The following is a 23,106-nucleotide window of genomic DNA, read 5'->3' on the forward strand; positions in this document are numbered from 1 at the left end:
ATGCTCAGTCTTTGGCTGGGGTTTCCCCAGGAAGAGCATGATGTCATTCGCTCAGAAGCTTTGGTGCCTCCAGAAGCTGCTGCAACTAGAAGTTCTCAGCTAAGTGCCCATCTTGCAGCTGAATGGCAAGTTCATTTTTTTTTTAACTTTTTATTTTGAAATAAATTCAAACTTATAGGACAGTTGCAAAAATAATACAAACCCCGTGCACAGAACTCCAGCATACCCCAGCCTCCCTCCACTGATACCCAGATCTATCAACTTTAACATTTTGTCACTTTACCATTTCTTTCTTTTCCTCCCTCCCCTCCTCCCTCCCTATCTGTCATCCATCATCTATTGCTGTCTTCTGAACATATGAGAGCAAGTTGCACACATCCTTGAATAAATAATATAATTCACATATACATTTCCTATGAACAAGAATATTCATTTATGTAATCACATTAAGTGTAGTTGAGAAATTCAAGAAATTTAACATTGATATAAAGCTTGCATTCTATATTTCATTTTTTTCTTATGTCCCAATTGTGAACTTTTGAACCTTTTCTCTTCTATTCTTTGATCTCATCCAGGATCATCTATGGCATTTAATTGTCATTATCTATTTAGACTGTCTTTTTTTTCAATGATGTAAACATATACACAGCCTAAAGCTTCCCATTCCAACCCCTCCCAAGCATTCCATTTAGTGGGATTAATCACATTCACAATGTTGCAATGCCATCACCTTCCCACCATCCATTACTAGAAGTTTCCCTTCACCCCAAACAGAAACCCTACACTCATTTCTTAATAACTCCCCATTGCCCCTTCCCCCACTTCTCATAACCCATACTCTACTTTTTATCTTTATGATCATATTCTCTGATTCTTTCTTTGTGTTTACTGTGGGGCTTAAATTTAACATCCTAAATCTATAAGAATCTTGTTTTCTTTGATACCAACTTAACTTCAATATGACACATAAACTATGTTCCTATACTCCCTCATTCCCCCACCTTTATGTAGTTCTTGTCAAAAGTTACATATTTTACATTGAGTACAAAACCACTGATTTATCATTACAGTTTATGTATTTTAGATCCTACAGGAAGTAAATAGTGGAGTTACAAATCAAAAATACAGTAGTATTGGTGTTTATATTTACCATGTGATCTTTACTGGAAATCTTTATTTCTTCATGTGGTTTCAGTCAATTGTTTAGTGTCCCTTCCTTTCAGCCTGCACAATTCCCTTTAGCATTTCTTATAGGACTGATCTACTGGTGATGAAGTCCCTCAGCTTTTGATTATCTAGGAATGTTTTCATTTCCCCCTCATTTTTACCCTCCAAGTGTTTGTGAATTTTCTAAGTCTCTGATGGTTATTGACTTCTAATTGTATTCCATTGTGGTCAGAAAATTGAATTAAATAATTTCAATTTTTTTTTATATTTATTGAGGCTTTTTTTGTGTCCCAGCATATGGTCTATTCTGGAGAAAGTTCCATGATCACTAGAGAAGAATGTGTATCCTACTGATTTCGGATGTAATGTTCTATATATGTCTGTTAAATACAATTCATTTATCAGATTGTTTAGTTTATCAGTTTCCTTATTGGTCTTCTGTCTGGTTGACCTATCTATAGGAGAGAGTGATGTGTTGAAGTCTCCCACAATTATTGTGGAACCATCCATTGCTTCCTTTAGTTTTGCTAGCATTGGTCTCATGTATTTTGTGGCACCATGATTGGGTGCATAAACATTTATGATTGTTATTTCTTCTTGTTGAATTGCCCCTTTTATTAGTATGTAGTGGCTTTCTTTGACTCTCATAACATCCTTGCATTTAAAGTCTATTTTAACTGAGATTACTATTGCTACTTCTGCTTTCTTTTGGCTGTAGCTTGCATGAAATATTTTTTCCATCCTTTCACTTTCAATTTCTTTGTGTCCCTGTGTCTACGATGAGTCTCTTGCATGCAACATATTGATGGTTCATATTTTTTCATCCATTCTGCCAATCTATATCTTTTAATTGGGGAGTTTAATCCATTTACCTTCAACGTTATTACTGTGAAGGCATTTCTTGAATCAGCCATCCTATTCTTTGGTTTATATTTGTTGGATATATTTTTTCTGTCTCTCTCTTACTGTCCTTTAATGAACCAATATTGAATCTCTTTAGTACTGAACCTTTCTCTATATCTCATTCTCCTTTCTTTGTTTCTCTGTCAGTAGGGCTCCCTTCAGTATCTGAAGTAGGGCAGGTCTTTTATTAGCAAAATCTCTCAGCATTTGTTTGTCTGTGAAAAATTTAAGCTCTCCCTCAAATTTGAAGGAGAGCTTTGCTGGATAAAGTATTCTTGGTGGGAATTTTTATCTCTCAGAATTTTAAATGTCATGCCACTGCCTTCTCACCTCCAAGGTGGCCGCTGAGTAGTCACTACTTAGTATTATGTTGTTTCCTTTGTATGTGGTGAATTGCTTTACTGTTGCTGCTTTCAGAACGTGCTCCTTCTCTTCAGTATTTGACAGTCTGATCAGAATGTATCTTGGAGTGGGTTTATTTGGATTTATTCTATTTGGAGTTCACTGGGCATTTATGCTTTTTGTATTTATATTGTGTAGAATGTTTGGGAAGCTTTCCCCCCAAATTTCTTTGAATACTCTTTCTAGACCTTTACCCTTCTCTTCCCCTTCTGGGACACCAATGAGTCTTATATTTGGATGTTTTATTTTATCTATCACATCCCTGAGATCCATTTTGATTTTTTCAATTTTTTTCTCCATTCTTTCTTTTGTTCTTTCATTTTCCGTTCTGTTGTCCTCCAGGTCACTGATTCGTTGTTCAGCTTCCTCTAGTCTTGTACTATGAGTATCCAGAATCTTTTTAATTTGGTCAACAGTTTCTTTTATTTCCATAAGATCATCTATTTTTTTATTTACTCTTGCAATTTCTTCTTTATTTTCTTCTAGGGTCTTCTTCATGTCTTTTATATCCTGTGCCATGCTCTTCTTCATGTCCTTTATATCCTGTATCACGCTCTCTTTGTTTGTCTTTAGTTCTTTGATTAGTTGCTCCAAGTACTGTGTCTCCTCTGATATTTTGATTTGGGTGTTTGGGTTATCCATATCATCTGTTTTTTTCATATGCTTTAAAATTTTCTGTTGTTTTTGGCCTCTTGGCATTTGCTTTACTTGATGGAGTTCTTTTAGGATATGTAGAATTATTCAAAGACTAATCTCTAATTTGTCAGATCTACAGCTTGGTGGCATATATTTTCTCTAACCAGCAGATGGCATCCGCAAGTCACCTATTCCTCTCAAGTTAGTTTTCCCCCACTTTGTCTTTGTGGTGTGTGGGGGTCTGATTCTTGTGGGGTCCAATTGGTGCACCAAGTTTGGGTGTGTTGTTGGTGCTGTCCACCCTGAATGTGGGGCTTGTGTCTGAGCGGTTCGGGAGGGAGGGCAGCTTTAATAATCAAATCTCCCAAGTGTTCCTGGAGATTTAAGGCTGTTGCAAGAATCTAAACGTTCATTTCAGTCTCGCTACAGATTGTCTCTGCCGCTGACCCACAAGTCCTTGGTATTGGCTTATGGTCCCTGGCATTTCCAGGTGGGTCCCTCTTCCAAGCTGTGCCCTTCCAGGGCCTCTGCTGAGGGAAGGCTGTGCTACGTCACAAGTGCACGCCGTGCCTCAAGGGAAGCCCTGGGCTGTCGGGCCGTGTAGGTGCGTTCCTAGCCTGCTGTAAGGATGGCTGAATGGGGCATGTTAATTTCCCCCTTTTCACACAGCTCTGTCTTCCCAGCTACAGGACAGTTAACTGTGGGTGCACAAAAGGCTATTGTCTGCACCTGATATTGTGGCATATGCGTGTGTTGCTGGAGACACTTCCTGTCACACTGGGTTTTTTGGCGTGGCTCTGGGCTGCAGCACCTGCACCAGGCAGGAGTGTTCCCAGCCCACTGGGAAGATGGCTGCAAGACGCATGGTTTTTTTCCCTTTTCGGCTCACCTCTGCCTTCCTCGCTCTGAGACAGTTAGCAGCGGGTGTGTGAAAGGCTATCTTCCACACCAGATATTGAGGTGTTCGCACAGCCCGTTCCTGCTGCGCTTCATTGTGCGGTTCTCGCTGCCGTATCTGCAGCTGCTTTTGGATTTTTTTTAAAAAGAACTAGTCTGCCTCCAAACACCAACCCATGGTTTCCCCACACCATAGCATGGCTGCTGGATACTCAGCAAGCTTACTCACTCGTTTCAGAATGCAGACTCCCAGTTTTACCAAGTGCATGGTCCCTGTGGATTTAGCAGACCTTGTCAATCTGGTGCATCGCTGGAATTGGTGTTCCGAGTCACTTTCTGGCTTTTATCTAGTATTTTTCAGAGATTTTTTTTGCCCTGTCTCTCCTAGTCGCCATCTTAGGTTCTCTGCAAATTCTTTTTTGAAAGGAGATCCTAAAGGCCCTTCCAGGTTGGCATACTTGTAACCTGCTTGTGGTTCTTCTGAATTATTATTTGCGTCTCTTGTGACTATTCAAATTACCAGGTGAGATAGGCTGAATAATGACCCCCATAGATATCGATATCCTAGCCCCTTAAACCTGTGAATATGTTACCTTATATGGCAAAAGTTACTTTGCAAATATGATTAATTTAAGGATGTTGAGATAGGGAGATTATCCTGGATTATCCTGGTGGGATCCTCATAAGAGGGAGGCAGGAGTGGCAGTCAAAGAAAGAGATGTGAAGACAGAAGCAGAGGTTGGAGTGAGATGGGGAAGGAGCCACAAGCTAAGGAATGCGGGAGGTCTCTAAAAGCTGGAAAAAGCAAGGAAAGGGATTATTCCATAGAACCTCAAGAAGGAACCAGTCCTATCGACACCTTGATTTTAGGACTTCTGACCTTAAGAACCGTGAGATAACACATTTGTGTTGTTTTAATCTACTATTTGTGGTTGTGCCGGTTTGAAATGGTTCTGTACCCCAGGAAAGACTATTTTATTTAATGTAGCCTTGTGGGGAGCAGACTTATGGGTGGGATCTTTTGATTAGGTTGTTTCCATGGAGATGGGACCCATCCAATTGTGGGTGAAACCTTTTGATTAGATTATTTCCATGGAGGTGTGACCCTGCACCATTCAGGGTGGGTCTTGATTAGTTTACTGGATTTCTTAAGAGAGCTCAAGGGCCAAAACAGATGCTTGGAGATGCAGACAGAAAGACGTTTGGAGATGCTAAGCTGATTGATGAAGTCCAGAGTTTGCCCCGGAGAAGGTAAGAGAGGACCCCTGGATGCTTAAGAGAAATGCCCTGGGAGAATAAGCAAGGATGCACAGGACCTGAGAGAGAGAAGCTAAGAGAGACAGAAGCCCAGAGATATTTTGGAGAAGGCCACTTTGAAACTAGAACCCAGGAGCAAAGGACCAGGCGCCAGCCACGTGCCTTCCCAGCTGACAGAGGTGTTCTGCATGCCATTGGCCTTTCTTCAGTGAAGTTTTCCTCCTGATGAAGCCTTAGAACTATAAATTTGTAACTTAATAAATCCCCTTTATAAAAGCCAATCCATTTCTGATATTTTGCATAATGGCATCTTTAGCAGACTGGAACAGTGGTGTTTCATTACAGCATTAAGAGGAAACTAATTCACCAGGTATTTATGATTTGTCTTATAACCAATTTATAGCATTTGTGAAGGCAGACACCACCATTTACTTATCCATTCAGCACAGATATATTGAGCACTTACTTTGGCATCAAGCATTATCTGTGGTCCTGGGATTATTTAGATCATTTACATGATGTTATTTTATACTAATATAGTTGGATTTAAGTCTAAAATCTTAGTATTTATTGTCTATTTTTCCCATCTGTTCTTTGTACTTACCCTCCTTGTCATATATTTGACTTTTCATACTTTATAGTTATTGCAGATAACAATAATAATAAAATATATTAGGCATTTTATTGGTATTGTGAATCATTTACATTCATTCATATTACTTAAATATTTACCATTAATGGTGCTTTTCAGTCCCTGTGGAAATTCCACATTTCCTTATGGGATCATTTTCCTTAAGCCTTGAACAACTGTCTTCAATATTTCTTGTAATGCATGTCTTCAGGAGAAATTATTGATCATAGTTTTTTTTTTTTTTTCCTGTCTGAACATCTCTACTTCCCCTTTATTTCTGAGGCATGTATTCCTTTGGTATAGAATCCTAGGCTGGCAGGTCTCCTCCCCCACCTCAGTACTTTGAAAATGCCATTCCATTTTCTTCTGGATTACAACATTTCTTTTGAAAAGTCATCCATTAGTTTTACTATTACAACTTTGAAGATATGTTGGCCTTCACCCCCCCCCATCCATGGATGCTTTTAAAATTTTCAATCTGTATTTAATTTTCAGCTATTATACTATGATATATCTAATTTCTTTGTGTGTACAGTGCTTGGGATTTACTGAGCTTATTGAATTTGTGGGTTGTTATAAATCAGATTTGGGAAATTCTCAGGCATCAGTTATTTATATATTGCTTCTATCCAATCTCTCCTGTTCTTTTGGCTCCAGTTACTTGTATGCTGAAACTTTTGATCTTTTTCCTGCAGCGTATGCTGTGGTATGTGTCTTGGTTTCCTGGCTGCTATGACAAATACCACACAGTGGATTGGCTTAACCAATGGGAATTTATTGTCTCAGAGTTTTAGAGGCTAGAATGCTTCTTTCCCTCTGGGGTCAGTAGCATTCTGGTGGGCTGGCAATCCTTGGGGTTCCTTGGATTTTCTGTCATACGTTGTTGTCCTCTCCTTTTTCTTGTTGGTTCCAGCTCACATCCAGCTTCCAGATCTTCCCTGATGCTTTCCTCTCCTAACGCCTCCAGTTGTAGGATTAGACCCATCCTGATTGAAAGATGGATTTTCTTCTGGAGTGTATAGCTCATTCTACCGCGTAGTGCTACCCAGATACTCCCTTCAAGACAGTGTGAAATCATTCTTAGTGTCAGGGAGTGGCTGCTGATTGTTCACGGTTGAATGCCTCCACAGAAAATGTCATCATTTAAAGGCAGCCTCCTCACCTGTATTTATATCCCCCTTAAGCAGCGAACACTTTCTATGACTGGTAAATGTAGAGGAACAAATCCAGCATCCCTACCTCAATTCCAGGCATCCCTGGGGGACCATCCCAGATGTAGATGCTGGGATTGGCTGAAGCCTCTTTTGCCACTGCACTGTAGTTCAACTTCTCCCCCGTTATAGTCGGTGTTCAAAGAACACTGTTCAATAAACCACCTTCATGCAAAGCTCAGAGTTTGTTTTTTATGAGTGTGTTTGCATTCTTTATTATTATTAAATTTTGAATTATTTTTTTTCTTTTTTCTTCAGTTTGGATTTTTCCGTTGGCCTGTTTCAAATTCAAGTTCAGTAACCACATCTTCTGCTCTGTCCAGTTTTCTGTTACATCCATTCAATGAGTTCTTTATTTCCAGTATTGTATTTCACAGTTCTGGAGTATCCATGTGATTATCTTTATAGATTCTAATTCTCTGTTGAAAATTGCCATCTTTTAAATACATTTTGTACATTTTTTCCTCTATTTAGATATTGATCATAGTCATTTGAAAGTTTCTGGCTGCTAATCCAATACCTGGATAATATCTGGGTTTTTCTTCAGTTGATTTCATCTATGATAATTAGTCACATTTTCTTCCTCTTCTTACAGCTGTTCATGTTTTATTACATGCCAGAAATTGTGAGTAATATGTTACATATCCTGTTTTAAATGATGCTAAGCTTTGTTCTACAAGAGAGTTAAATTACTGGTGATCTGTGGAGGCTTGGCTTTAGGTTTCTTTGGTCTATTTTCGTTTTGCCTTTACCCCTGCTGGGTCACGGCCCTTACTCCTAGGGCTTGGCCTACTATGTGGGAGTCGCAACTGAAAGCCCAGGATGTTCCCCCGAGTCTCTCCACTTCAGCCATACCCAGACCCAGCATCTCCCAACATGTTAGGACTTCTGGAACCCACGTTCACCTCCCACCTTCTCAGTGGTTGTTCTCTGCTAAGCCTTCCAGAGTTGTGCCCTGTGTCATGTGCAGGTTTTAAGTCAGCCCCAGAACTGGTAAATTAGGGATCAGATAGTCAGGTCTCCTCTTCTGTGGGTTCCACTTCTCTAGTACTGTGAGCCCAATTTCCAAGTGCCTTGCAACTTAAACTCACTGCTGTTCTCTACCTGTGATCTGTTTCCCTGCACCATCGTTTTGAAAAGCATCCTGAGTGACAAAGCCAGGGTGAATGTGGGTACATCTCACATGCATCCCTTCTCTCATAGACCTTAGTGTTTGCTTTCCAATGCCTTTTCTCGGTATACGGAGATATACATATATGTATCTCTTTATCTCTATCTCTATCTCTATCTCTATCTCTATCTCTATATCTGTGTGTCTCTATATATTTATATCTATTCATATACACACAGAGAGAGACCATATATAAATGTATATTTCAAGCAGATATAGTTATTTATAGCAGAATGGTCAGATATCAGCTATTTTATCATGGCCAGAAAGAAAGCCCTATTATGTCTGGCTTTATTTTATTATTCCATTTTTGTCTTGTTTGCACAAGTCTGTGTAACTATGTTCATGATATAGCTATAAGGTTTTATGTTTACTGTCTTAATGTTTTAAAAACTACACAAGCAAAGTGCAGCAGCTTACATTGCCATACTAAAGATAATATGCTTCTTTTTATGCAGCGTAAGATTTCATTTTTTAATGCACCTTCATCTTCCTCTTGGCTTTAGCCGAGTGTGTGAGCAGCTTTTTGACATGAGTTGATCTTAAACAGGATCTCACCTCTATAGTCCCTTGTATTTGGTTTGAATCTGAAATAGGGCTTTACGTATACTGCTGTTGAATTTCACCTAATTAATATTGTGTCAAGTTTCCCTAAGACAGAACATTCTTAAAGTTTAGGCTCCCAGACGCTGAAAGGGAACTTGCTAATAATTGATAAATAACACCATTAATTCACATTTTAAACCAAAATGTAGTTTATCAGTCCAACACGGGATTAATTTGAGCAATAGTAACTGAAATTAAGCTACTTATAAAGGGATACAGAGTCATCATTAGCACTAAAACATGCCATTCACTATTTTAACAAGTGCTATTTCTGTCTGAGTGTAAGATAGTCAAATACCTGACTGAAAACACTCAGAATAGACAGCAGAACAGGGGTGAGACAATTAGTGACTGCAAACCGTTAAAGTAATTTAGTGCAAAGATGAAATTACCTCTGTTGATCATTAGAATATGTTAGAACAATTTGGATCTATTGTCTCTTTTAGCAACATAATTCTGTCCCTTATTATGGAGCAAGTAAATGGTCACTTAAAGAGCACAATTTGATGACGATGAATGCTATTAGTGTTAAAAGTTATTAAATTAATAAATCATCATTTGATGTCTAATATCTGCAAGGCGCTGATGTGTATTTCTATAGGAAGAATTAAGGTGATGTTGAAAAGCAAGAGGATGAAGAAAAATACAGAGACTTTCTGTCTTACAGGTATATAAGTTATGCTTGGAGAAAGTCATTGTTATCCTCTCCATTTAAAAAATAAATTACTTAAAAATGAAATTCTATTTTCTGCAGAACCACAAAACTTGTTTTTAATTAGCAACTGCTTTAGATTGTACATAGAGATTAGATTAAAATAGAGCACTGTGTATATGACTTCTTCCTCTCTAAAAATGTTAGAAAAATATAATTTAAAAAATGTTACAATGAAAGTGGTAAACAAAAAAATAATGTCAATTATTCCTTGCCAGGTAAATTGAGGTAGTTAATGTCTACATTTTTCAGAAGAGGAAACTGAGTCTCAGGGCACACAGAGCTAGGATTTAAAACCAACTCTGAATGACTGAAAAGCCTGGGTTTTAACTGCAAGGTGCCACTTTTTTAGTGGCAGGACTTTTCCATTCTCTACCCACTGAGTAATTTCTTCAACCCATGTAACCTCCTGCTTTTTATAGTCATTTCAAGGCTTAGCTTGTCTCAGGGAACATTGCATAATAAGAATAAAAATGAAAACCAATAAACTTATTTTAAAGGAAACTACAGTCTATTTTCTTCCTAGGTGGCAGTTTTCTTTTTAACTGCTAATTAATTTGGTAAATCTTGTGACATACTGTCCAAATCCACACTAGAAAAGTCTTCTTTTTTGCAAATAGGTTGCAAAAGCTGTAGATTTTGCTTCCTGCACAAAATAAGCTCACTTTAAAGTAAGTACTATCTGTCATAGATTTTATTTTTTTTTAAATTCAGTTTTATTGAAATATATTCACATACCATACAATCATCCATGGTATACAATAAACTGTTCACAGTATGATCATATAGTTATGCATTCATCACCACAATCTATTTCTGAACATTTTCCTTACATCAGAAAGAATCAGAATAAGAAAAAAAAATAAAGGTAAAAAAAGAACACCCAAACCACCCCCTCATCCCACCCTATTTGTCATTTTTTTTTTTGTTCCCATTTTTCTATTCATCCATCCATACAGTAGATAAAGGGAGTGTGATCCCCAGCTTTTCACAATCACACTGTCACCCCTTGTAATCTGCATTATTATACAGTCATCTTCAGGAGTCCAGACTACTGGGTTGGAGTTTGCTAGTTTCAGGTATTTACTTCTAGCTATTCTAATACATTAAAACCTAAGAGGTGTTATCTATATAGTGCATAAGAATGTCTATCAGAGTGACCTCTCGACTCTATTTGAAATCTCTCAGCCACTGAAATTATTTCATCTCATTTTGCATCCCCCTTTTGGTCAAGAAGATATTCTCAATCCCATGATGCTGAGTCCAGATTCATCTCCGGGAGTAATATCCTGCATTGCCAGGGAGATTTACACCCCTGGGAGTTGGGTCCCACGTAGTGGGGAGGGCAGTGAGTTCACCTGCCAAGGTGGCTCAGTTAGAGAGAGAGAGGGCCACATCTGAGCAACAACGAGGTACTTAGGGGGAGACTCTTAGGCACAATTACATGCAAGTTTAGCCTCTCCTTTGCAGTAGTAAGCTTCATAAGGGCAAGTCCCACGATAGAGGGCTCGGCACATCAAACCGCCAGTCCCAATGTTGGTGACAACATCAACAGCAGTCCAGGTGAGGAAGTCCAACACTTCTGCACCTTTCCCCAGCTCCTCGGGCGGAGGGGTAGGGGGGCTGTAAATATATTTTGTATTCTCTGCCCAAATTACTTTGGGATGTGTCATAGATTTTATTAAATTGTTGTGGCTGATAGCAGTTTCCAAAGTAGACTCCACAGTTACCATCCCACATGCTCTTCAGTGATGTTACCTTGTTACTTCCCCATCAGGAGATGGTTTACTTCTTTACTCCCTTGAATCTGGCCAGCCCAATAATTTCTTTGAGCAATACAATTGAGTAAAATGATACCAAGCAGGCTCTTAACAGGCCTGGCAGCTTCTGCTCCCTACCTCTTAAATGATACCTCTTGGAACCCATCTCCCATGCTTTCAGAAGCCCAAGATGCATGAAGAGACCCACGTGTAGGTGGTCAACAGCTCCAGCTAAGCTCCCAGGAAATATCCAGCAAAAGCTGCTAGCCAGGTGATGAGCCGTCTTGGACATGCAGCCTAGTAAAGCTTTCAGATGATGACAGCCTTACCTGATACCTGACTGCAACTGCATAAAACAAAGATACCCAACAGAGCCACCCTGCTGAGTCAACCCACAGAAACATGCCAGATAATAATAAATTGTCATGTTAACCCCCTAAGTTTGAAGATGGTCTATTAAATAGGCATGCATAACCAGAGCAACCATAAAGATATTTTTATTTTTTGTCCTATAACCCCAAGTGGTATTTGAATAACCCCAAGTACTTTTTATAAGGCACATTTATATAAAAAGCCTAATTTTCAAAGCAGTAGCATGAAGTGAGTTACTGTTTTATCTTTACCCAATAATGGGGAAAATAGATATAGAGAAGCAATATGGCTTAACCAAACTCTCAAACAAATAGTAAATAATTATATGCTAAATTTACCTAGGACTGATGTCATCTCCAGTTTCCTTAGGCTTTGTGACCTCAGGATACAGCCAGAGTTCCTAGATACTCAGAATTTGAGAAAGGACATTTTAAGAGGTGATGTAATCTCAATTATACTCTTCACTTTAGTTGTTTTCATGCCCTACCCTAGTATTTGTCTTTATCATAAATATCAGTCAAGATACTTCTTATCCATTTGTGAATTTTCTAGGAGCACTGGCTAGCAGGTGAAATCTAGGAAATCTGTGTGAAATCTGTGTTTTAGTCCCAGTGCTGTAAGATAACCTTTTGATATTTTTGTTTTGAATTCTTCCCCTTTCCATCTTTACTGATGCCTATTTAGTTCCAGCCCTCTCTATTGTTCACCTGAGCTATTATAAAAGCCTCCTGACTGAATATAGCCTTGCACCTCAAACACATAATTGCTATGAACACCAGAAACATCTTTCCAAAATCGAAGTTTAGTATGCCATGTATATTCATCTTCTCCTCCAACTTCAACATAATGAATACCTCTAAGGGGTCCTGCTGTTTATATGGCTTTAATCCAGATTTTTTACTGTGGCATAGAACAGTGGTTCTTAATCCTCATGGACCTGTTGGCAGTTTGGTAGATACCATGGATCCCTTCCAAGAATAATACTTTTAGATTCAGAAAAATTACAAAGATTTGCAAGTTAATATTTAATTATCCTTGCTGGAATTTGGTTACTGTTGTACATACAGTTTCATGCCTTTCTCTGCTTTCCTGGAAATAATGGTTCTTGTTTCTGACATTAGTTGCAGTTTTCTTGTGAAATTATATTTTAAATGTGCATTACTTTCACAGAATAAGTTGCTTCAGGTGACCATGTGGTAAGAACTACCCATCCTGAGCTGGGTCCTATCCAACCCACCAAATCATAAAGTTGTGCAGGCCCAGCAGCAGTCCATCCAAAGATAGAAGTGGCACCCATAGGGTCAGGCCTGAGCAAGTCAGAGGGCACAAGCAAGCTTTACGACCAGGTAGCCTTACCTCCCATGTTACCTACCACTGTTGTGTCAATGCCCCTTCCTGAGTTCACACTTACACCCACAACTGATGTCCCTTATGACCACTTGCTATAGAAGGAAAGTGGCCACGCTTAGTTTATGAGTGGTTCTGCTTGTTACATGACTGCAAGCCAAAAATGGATGGCTGCTGAATTACAGCCCTAATCAAGGATGTCCCTGAAAGCCTTTGTTCAGAACTTTGGACCCAGTGTTCAAAACTGTAGACAAAGTTCCTGGTCTTACAATCTGTGGGGGAAAAACAAGTGACCTGGACTATGATAATATACATTCTCATAGGCAGTAGCAAAAATTGAGAGATTGGGAATGAAGATATCTGGGGAAATACAAATGGACATAGGGAAGTAGGCACAAAGTGTGAGGATCTTTTTATTGAATGTTTCCACACATCAGAGAATGTAAACCAGAAAAGATAAACAAAATAACCAAGTAGACAGGATAAACTGGCCAGTGACATCATCCAGTCTCTGCCATTGGTGATCTCAGTGCTAGCTCAGTGGGCTTTTAGACAGAGTAGACACAGTAGCAAGGGTTTAAGTTGTCATGAGCACAACAATTTGAGCTCCCTCTCACCAAGACTGCTGTATGTTTGACCTGCCCCAACAAAGACCTGTTCTGAACTCCCATTTTTCAAGGAGATAAACAAGTCACTTAGTGGCAAGTTGACAACATTGGACACCTTTCTAAGTGAAAGGGGAAGACATTCATCTTGATTAGAAACAATATATCATCTGTATATGGGTTTGCTTTTCCTTCCCTTAAGGCCTCAGCACATCTATCAGAGGGATAACAGTTTTTGATCCACCAAGGATTGCATATTTACAGAAAAGGTGATATGACTGTAGTTACTTGACCTTGGCATACACTAGTTCTAGCATGTACTGTAACTGCTAGAACGTGCCATACTGGTAGATTGATGGTTTGGTCTTCTGAAGGGAGAGTTGAGCTACCATGAGGTGGTAGATGATACCATGGAAGTCTGGGGCACCATCTTCCAAGATATAGTATATACATTAAATTAATCTAAAATTAAATTAACTGTGATCCCAGTAAATAGAATATATGGTGTGAGAATCAAGGGATGGAAATAGGAGTCACCCCAATACTAATTAGCAATTTATTTCCTCTCATCTCTAAATATGTACTTTATTGTTCTGTTCATTTCTCCTTTACCAACTAGTATGGTGCTAAGCTTTTACAGCAAAGGGCACTGGAGAGAAGTTGCAGGAGGAAGGGTTTTCTCTTTGTTGTTCTGGTGTACTTTTCTCTCTTCTTATCCCTGTGGCTCTCAGCTGGCATGCAGGACACCATTGGTGCACACTCCAGGAGAGTATCAGTAGCACCTTTGAAGTGGCCCCCAAGTGAGGTTTGCTGGTATGCGGTTAGATTTCAGTGAGATTAGCAGCATCCCCTGGTAGGTACCAAGAAATTCCACTGGTGTGTAAGTGGGCTTCTCAGTGAGTTCAGAATCTCACTCTCAGTGAGTCTCAAAGATGGCCCAGCAGGTTGTATCCAGAGAGTTCTGACAATACCCAAGCCATCTTTCTAGGAGGTTCAGTAGTATTCTTGCAGATAACTTCCCAATAGTTCTACCAACACCCCAGCTGGCTTCTCAGCAAGCCTTTCAGGCTCCCAAGTGGCGTCTGCCCAGTAAATTGCAGTGACTTCCCTATGGGTGACTTCCTTGTAAGTTCCACTAGAATCACAGAATATGACCACCTGCCAAATGTTATAGGCCTCCCATTGGGCAATAGCCTCTTTGCCAGCCTTGGTCTGTGTCACCTCAGTGAACTTCCCTACTATCCAGTTGTCTAAATCTGTACCCTCTCCAATGAGCTCTGAGTCTCAGTCTTGGTATGGATGCCTTCTTCCAAATTCCTTCCTTCCTTTGGTATTCTGCTTAAATTCTTGCTTCAGTGATAGTTATGGTGGCTTCTCCCTTATGCTTGGAATTTTGCATTTTTAGTTTCCTTTGCCTCTTGGTAGTTAATATCCTGTTACCAGTTAATATTTCTTTCCCTGTTCAAATAACTGTGGGTTTTGTCTCCTCCTGACACTCTTTGAATGGAAGTGTTACTGAAATTGGTCACTGGAAGTGGTCCTGCGTCAGAGACCCACAGAGATGGTATTTGAGGTTGATTTGGTTGTGCCCTTGGGTTCAAGTGGGAAATGGATGCTAGCAATCCATCGTATGCAGTGGTATTGCAATTACTCAATTTCCTGTGACTGATTTTGATTAATTTTCCATTGAAGCAAGTGTTTTGGGAGCCTAAGTGGCTGCTGCCCTTGCCCATTAGGGCAGTAAGGATAATTACAGGGATTGTGGTGTATTATGAATTCTCCTGACAACGTAAAGCACTTACATGCAAAAATGAGCTTGGTTTTTTAACTCTTAGCTCGAATTATGGTCTGAGACTAGCGCTTCCATGAAGCCCTAAAATTGTCTCTCATTTTTTATAGCAGCAGACATAATGTTGTTGGAAATCAAACACCAAATGTAATTGTCTGGAATTACAGACAGTAATAATTAGCCTTGCTAATTATTACAGACAATAATCAATAATTGGTCTTGCTAATTATTCCATGTGAAAGTTACGACACTGGGAATGAATGTGATCTGCAAACTTGGAATGGTAGCTTTCAGTTAGTCTCAGGTGAAACTGACAATCTTGAATTCCAAAGTCACCTTGGGCCTTTGTTGCCAAGAAATAGAAACCTCCATGTCTGAGTAGTTGAGCTTTCCTTTGCTTGAAAATCATGTGGTAACCTCACCTGGGTATTACTAGGATAATACCTTGAAAGGAGATGTTCATTCTCCAAGACATTCCACAGCCACATCCTTTTGCCATTGGAACCATGACTAGGATCAAACCTTAGCATGTTCCACTATGACCCAGGAGGAAATGTAACTGCAAGACTTTGCTGATATATATTGGCAAAACATGGAAGACGTGGAAATAGATTATGAAAGAGTTAGATTAAGAAGGAAGAGTTTAACACTGGGTTGAACTGAATGCATTGCAGGTTTAGTTCTTAGCTTGTATAGGTGGTAGTGGCTCTATCAGATTAATTGGTTGGTTAATTGAAACTTGGACTCTGTAATGGCCTATGTTTAATGTTGAGATGTCATAGCTTCTCTGGTATGATCTGGAAGAAGTAATCCAAACACTTAAGGAGATAGGGATGCTGGAGTGTAGGAAGGCCCAGAACACAGTCCATTTACCAGAGCACTGGGAAATATAGTAATGAGGGGAAACTTGGATCCTTGAAATTCTCTCTGTTTTCTCTCCTTTCTAGGCCATGTGTGACTGTCAAGGCATCCACCATTGAGATAGACTCTCTAATTTCAGTGAGATCTCAGTGTAGTAGAAGTTAAGTAGCAGCACTTAACTCTCAAAGCAGGCACATCAGCCATAAAGGATAGAAGAGCATAGTGATAGTCAGAATAATCTGGCATGCAGGGATCGTTGGGAAGGGCTAATTGATCGTAGTGATCTTAGGAAAGAAATAGACATACTATTGTGTGATTGTTTATGTAACAGAAAAATTTCTAGGTCTGGTAGTCAAAAATCTGACTTGAGTCACCATAGTGGACATTTGCAACCTCTCATCCAGTTTCAAGACTAACTCAAGTGTTCACAGACCCATAGCAACTTGATGGGAAGGGAAGCTCAGTTAACCAAAGCTGCATTGGTTTGCAGTAAGGAAAAAATCCTCCAGCATTGCAACAAGTACATATCCTCAAGTTTCCTATATGTATTCCCCAGAAGGTCTGTGGTCATTTACTGTGGTTACTGTGCATTGAATAAAAGTAAATGCTCAGATTTGGGGGATTACTAGATACTGATTCTGAATTAACAGTAATTCTTTGGGACCAAAAATACCAGTGTGATTCAGTGGTTGTAGTGGGGGCTTACAGTCATGAGATGAAGATAAAATCTTACCTCAGGTCTGAATCACGGTTGGCCCCATTTCCCCCTGCGTACATCCTATTGTCATTTCCACTGTTCCTGATTAGATAATTGGAATAGACTTAGTAACTGGCAGAAAACCCATTTTGGCTCTCTGGTCTCTGAGGGTAGAGCCATTATGGTCAGAGGGGCCAAGTGTAAGCTCTTGAAAACTTTCTTTCCTTATGAAGTTACAAATTCCTTAATAGGAATTTCAGTGATCATTGCTACCATCAAAGACAGGAAAAAAAGCAGAAGTGGTGACATGTATCACATCCTCCTTTAAGTCACTTGCTTGGCCTATGCAGAAGTAGTGTTAGCAAATGACTGTGGGCTGTTGGAATGTTAATCAGGTGGTGACCAACTGCAGCAGTGTTTTGAGACGTTGTTTCTTTACTGGACCAAAATAACATGACCCTGACACTTATGATGGAGCTATCTGATGTTTTCCGTGCCAGTTTGCTTTTACTTGGCAGGGCCAGTGGTACACCATCATAGTCTTGCCTCAGGACTACATCCATTCCCCTGTATCAGCTATAATAGAGATCAGAGTTCAGCAAACTTTTTCTAAAGGGCCAGATAGTAAATATTTTAGACTTAGTGGGTCAAGAAACAAAAGTAATGCTATTTTGTACTTACTTACAGTACCATTTAAAATGTAACCATTTAAAACTGCAAAAACCATTCTTAGCTTGCAAGCTATGAAACAAAACAAAACAAAACAAAAAAACTAACAACAATAAAAAGCAACAACAAAGATCAGGCAGCTTACTGGGTAGCAGGTTTGTCAACTTTGCCTTTAGACTACAGAGATCTTAATCATTTTGACATTCCACAGAGTATCTCACTGCACCATTACATTGACAACATTGTGCTGATTGGATCTGCTGAGCATAAAATAGCAATTACGAATTACAAATAGCCTTTGTAAATCACTTTCCATTGAGGGAAAGGGACATATACCCCACAAAAAATTCAGAATCTAATATGTCAGTGAAATGTCTGGGTTTCAATTGTATAGAGATATCAGATAGGTTTAGTAGGCTTTGGGGATTTTAGAGGCAACATGTTTTACATTTACCAATATACAGTCACCTGTAAAAGTGCCAATTTTGAGTGGTTCCAGATCAAGAGAAGGCGCTGCAAAAAAATTTGGGATGAGCTGTACCAGACCTTGACCCACAAAAAGTGTGAAATAATCAATATGCACTGTACTATTGCCCACAGAAAGTGTAACTAATGTATGTTTTTTAAAGATCATATAAATTAACACTGGTTATTTATTAATCCCCATATTTATCCATTTACAAAACTTGACAGGCTTCAAAAAGTATACTAAACAGTAACATTTTCACCTTTTATTGAGGCAAGTTTGTGAAAATAATTTACTACAACCAGATGGTTTCATGAACTTTTAGCTTACAAGGTTTTTTTACATAAGAAACATGAAAAAAATGTGTTTTATAAAAAGCCGCTTCAACGCCAGAAAAGAGTAATGGAAGATTTTGAATCCAGTTTACTTTTTTAAAGGATGCTCTTTCCGTATCTCAAATTCCAAGCGCTATTCATCATCTTTAAAAACAGGTTTGTTTAAATGCTGAATCTTAATAAGGAAACAGACATTCCAGTAAAATCCAAAGGTTGCAGGGCTGGGTTGGGGATGGAAAGAGATACATTTCATTATTTGATAGCAATCATTGTAACAATTTTTTGAAAACTAGAAGACCAATAGTATATACCTTAACCACATCAACCCAGCTCCATGCTCAAGGAATTTCCCCTTTGTAACCTGTTTTGTCTGTCAGCTTACATTTCTGGGTGTTTGAAAGTTGTTTTTTTTCCTTTTTCTTTTTTTTTTTTTTTTTCTTTTTTCTTTCTTGATGGAGCTGTATTAGGAATTTCAACTGAGATGATATTGCTTATGGATGTTGTAAAATTAATGGTATGATGATTCTTCATGAACTGTTTTTTATTGCCTTTGGCATATTCAAAAATGCGTATGTCTTAGCAGTTCCAAGATCATCTTCAACTACTTCCTGTAACTTGGCTAATATACTCTGCTTTACAGCTGATGATATGGTGGTGTTAAAAAAAGCATTCATAGATTTAAGTGGAGGTGTTTGGGGATATGTTTCTGTCCAAGAAATCTCTTTGATTAAGAAGAAGGCTTTGGGATCACCATTTTCATCTATCCTGTATTGAAATGAAACCGGACTTAATTCCTGGAAACTTTCATCTCTTTCATAGATTGAATGTAATGCTTCAAGTTCCATCTCCTGGTCCTTGTTGGCACTGATTGCGCCGGCCATGGGATGCCTTCAGATGGATAGCACTTGGGACTAAGAAGAGAAAGAGAGGGCAGTGGTCCTTCTGTGCCCCTAGCTGTGGCCACACCCTTTGCACCTGCAGCTGAGTCACACATGTCCCCAGCCCTTGGGTAGCGAGGATCTGCCTGCAGTGGGCTGTGAATATATGTTGTTTTAAGCCTCTACACTTGTGGTATTTTTCTGAGCAGCAATAGATAACTAATACATTGTGCAGACCCACCTATAAACTAGTTTTGATTTTTTTTTTACTGTAGCTGACTGATTAGAGTTGATAGGTATGGATTGAGAGAGAAGGGACAGTGAAATAGGAATTGGTATTGAGAGAGTCTGAGCCATGTATTCTTACCTTCCAGACCTGCCTGATCTTAGTGGATGAGAGTGCTGCTGCACAGGCCCAAACTTACGACTAGATTAGTCAGACAATACCCAGTTTGTCAGTCCATCACCACCTAGTGTCCCATGCATAGGAATTCAGTCTCCACCAAGACCCAGTAGCAAGCCAGAAGCTGTAATGCAAAATATAGTTATCATAGAGGAGGACATAGTCTTGCCCCCCCAAAATCAATGAGGTCTACATTGTGAGTGTCCTGCTGTTGCATGCCAGGGACTTCATTCTGGGTCCCAACTGGCTGTAGACATTGAATATCATTAGAGCTGCTGAATTATGATGACCAAATAGTAGTGAAACGTGCAGTGTTTGCTCAACTAATCCATGATCAAAGTGGCAGGGATGGCAGAGGCTGACCTGACTGACGCCACTGCTAAGTGCTTAATTTTCCAATAGCAGAGACCAATGCAAAGTCCCTGATGTGGCACCGTGCCCTTGCAGGACCAACCAGCCTCCTGTCATGATGGAGTAGGCAGGTGTGTCAATTTATCCTCACTGGAATAGATGCACATTCTGGGTGTAGATTTGTGTTTCTACTGTAATGTTTCCAAAAGCACCACCGTCGGTGGACTCCTGGAATGTCTTCCCAACCATCATGAACTGCCCAGAAATGCTTCTGATCAATAAAATTATTTCAAAGCAAAAGAAGTACAGTAATGGGCACAAGAATGAACAGGTCTTGTCATGTGTTCCAAGACCTAGCAGCAGCTGGCCTAGTTGACAGGTAGAAATCGTACTGAAAACTTAGAGTGCTAGTTGGTTTACGATATCCTTAAAAGATGGGGTTTTACCTTAAATGATGGCACATATATTCTGAATTAGAGACCATTATATGGTGCTGTCTCCAACAAAACCAGGATATATAACTCCAAGAATCATTAAGGGATGGGAGTGGAGAAGACTCCTCTTATTATTACATTTAACAACTTACTAGCAGAATTTTTGCTTCTTGTGCAGGAAACTTTGAACTCTATTAGTTTGCAAGTATTAATCCTTAAGTGAAATTCTTCCATCATTCTGGGGTACATAACAGCTTCAAACTACCACACCAACCTTCCCAGAGATCCACTTAAAGAATTTGTTTCCTACCCTTGTGATATTGCAGGTTTAGTTGTCCTTGTTTTCAGAGCTCTAATGATTTCACCAGGTAACATGGTAAGGATTTCATTAAATTATAAACAGCAGCTGTCACTTGGTTTCTTTGAGATCTGTTTCCTGAGAGATCAGGGGGCACAGAATGATTGCATTGAGTTGTCCCACCTGTTCTTTATTACCTTTTCCATTCTTTCTGTGATTTTTAAAATTAAGTGAATACTATTTGTGATTCAGTTGTACCCCACCATTAGCTTATTAGCTACAATTCTTTGTTGTGTTAATTTAATGGTTGCTTTAGGGTTTATAATGTACACCTTTCATTTATTATACACAGTCTACCTTCAAGCAGTATTTACCACTTCATGTGTACTGTAAGAACTTTGCAATAGCCCATTTCTCCCCTTCTGACCTTTGTGTTTTCACTTTCATATATTTTACTTATGCATATATTGTGAACTTCATGTATTTTATTTTACTGTCAACAATCAATTATATTTTAAATAGAGTAAAATAACACAATTTCTTATACTTTTCCTTCTTTTATGTAGCTCTGGATTTCTGTCTGGATTCATTTTTCATATGCATGAAGGGCTTTCTCTAACTGCAGGTGTGCTGGTGATGAATTCTTTCAGAATGTTTCAGAACATTTGTTTTTTGCCAGCTGGCATCATGGTAAACTTTGTCACTACTCAGTGTGCAAGAAATGCTGCAGGAGGATAGGGCTTCTCTTCCTGGCTGATGTGCCTTCCTTTCTCCTTGCTCCAGTGGTGCTCGTTTAGTGTGAAGGACACCCAGTGGTGCTTGCCTTCTGGCAAGTTTCAAGGCACCCATACAGGCAGCTTCTCAGTGACTTAAACTAGTGCTGTAGCTGGCTTCCTAGTGAGTTTTCAGGTACCTGGCAAGTTCTGTTGGTACTCCAGCTTGTGGTTTCCTTCTTCCCAGCCTTGGTCATTGCCACCAGAGCAAAATTCTCTTCCATTCAGTGGGCCATATCCGTGCCAGCTCAAATGAAATCTAAATCCTGGTCATGGGCAGAGGACACCTCCATATTTTTTTCCTTTTTTGGGTACTCTGCCTCAGTCCAACATGTAGTGACCACTCCCTGTATCTGCTATTCCTATGTTATTTAGAGTTCTCTTTAGTCCTGTTCAAATTACTGTGTGGTTTCATTGCCTGTCTGGTCCCCAACTGATGAATTCCACTTACTATCTGTTTTGGTTTGCTAAAGCGGATGAAATGCAATGTATCAGAAATGGGTTGGCTTTTACAATGGGGATTTATTAACTACAATTTACAATTCTTAGGCCATGAAAATGTCCCAGCTTAAGGCATCAACAGGACGATACCTGAACTCTGAAGACAGACTACCAGCATCTAGAACGTCTCGGACACATGAGAAGGCACATGGCTTCTGCTGGTCCTTCTCTCCTGGGTTTTGTTGCTTTCAGCTTCTGGCTTCAGTGACTTCCTCTCTAAGCTTTTGTGGGTGTGTCCTTGTCTCTCCGCTTCTCTGTGGCTTTTTCCATATGCTTCTCTCATTTTCATCTCTTCTTTCTGTATGTGTTTTATCCTCTTGTAAAGGACTCCAGCAAGAGGATCAAGACCCACCCTGAATGAGGTGGGTCATATCTCAACTGAAGTAACCTAATCAAAAGGCCTTTTCCGGGGTACATAACAGCTTCAAACTACCACACCAACCTTCCCAGAGATCCACTTAAAGAATTTGTTTCCTACCCTTGTAATTCTAAGATATTGCAGGTTTAGTTGTCCTTGTTCTCAGAGCTCTAATGATTTCACCAGGTAACATGGTAAGGGTTTCATTAAATTATAAACAGCAGCTGTCACTTGGTTTCTTTGAGATCTGTTTCCTGAGAGATCAGGGGGCACAGAAAGCAGAAACTTTTAGGTACTTAAGTGATGCTCCACTCGGACATCTCTTATTACTTCCCTGCCAGATGTTGATGGTGAATATTGACAGGTAAGGCATCCTGATCAGAGGCTCGTCCCCTTTAGGCATTAATGGTTGAGTCCCCCCACCTAGTAAGCCACCTAGACCAGCGGAAGTACTAGCTGAGGTTGAGGAGAACCTAGAATGGGCTGCAGAAGAGGCAGTAGATTGGTATTAGCTGAAACACCAGGATCACTCTCATTCCTGTTGTAATTTTCTCCAGGGAAAGAAGCTAACTAAAACCCTGGGTGAGGTGAAGGAAGAAAGTGTGGGGCACTAGTG

General features: G+C 39.5%; 1 pseudogene; it reads right to left on the reverse strand.

Moving 5' to 3' along the window:
* Positions 1-19,375, reverse strand: part of LOC119543853 — a 39,997-nt pseudogene extending 20,622 nt beyond the window's left edge.
* Between the last annotated feature and the right edge of the window lie 3,731 nt (positions 19,376-23,106).

The sequence above is a fragment of the Choloepus didactylus genome, chromosome 9 (assembly GCF_015220235.1).
Source record: "Choloepus didactylus isolate mChoDid1 chromosome 9, mChoDid1.pri, whole genome shotgun sequence".
Taxonomy (NCBI): Eukaryota; Metazoa; Chordata; class Mammalia; order Pilosa; family Megalonychidae; genus Choloepus; species Choloepus didactylus.